This window comes from Hylobates moloch, unplaced genomic scaffold (genome assembly GCF_009828535.3).
Source record: "Hylobates moloch isolate HMO894 unplaced genomic scaffold, HMol_V3 SCAFFOLD_7, whole genome shotgun sequence".
NCBI classification, from domain to species: Eukaryota; Metazoa; Chordata; class Mammalia; order Primates; family Hylobatidae; genus Hylobates; species Hylobates moloch.
Window position 1 is genome coordinate 61024200 of NW_026652282.1, and position 651 is coordinate 61024850.

Sequence of the window (651 nt, forward strand, 5' to 3'; positions counted from 1 at the left end):
GCCTCTAGTAGGAAATTCCAATAAGCTGGGGGGGGGGGTTTTACTGGATCCAGGATTCGCCACTGCCCTCCCGGTCGGGGGAGAGAGAGAAGATTCCTCCAAAAAAAAAAAAAAAAAAAAAGAGATGCATAAGGGAATTCTAAATATGGTAATGAAAGAATAATACTTGTTACCACAAAAGCACACATAAGTACATAGCCCACAGACCCCATAAAGCAACTACACAATCAAGACCACAAAGCAACTAGCTAAGAATACCACAACAGGAAAAAAACCTTACATATCAATATGAAGCTTGAGTGTAAATGACCTAAATCCTCCACTTAAAAGTCATAAAGTAGCAAATTAGATAAGAAAACAAGACTCAAACTTCTGCTGTGTTCAAGAGACATATGTCACATGTAATGACACCTGGAGGCACAGTTTAAAGGGATAGAGAAAGATCTATCATGCAAATAGAAATTAAAAAACAGCAGAGGTTATTATTTTTGTATCACATAAAACAGACTTTAAATCAACAACCGTAAAAAAGGACAAAGAACAGCATTACATAATGATAAAGTGTGTGATTCAAGATTTAACTTCCTGAGACCAGCTCAGTTGGGGAGACCCTAACCCAGCAGCACTAGAGGAATTAAAGACACACACACA

The 651-nt window shown here is 37.8% G+C and overlaps 1 pseudogene; it reads right to left on the reverse strand.

The window, feature by feature from the left end:
* LOC116811102 (E3 ubiquitin-protein ligase makorin-1-like) overlaps positions 1-651 on the reverse strand; it is an 11096-nt pseudogene that overhangs the window by 9460 nt on the left and 985 nt on the right.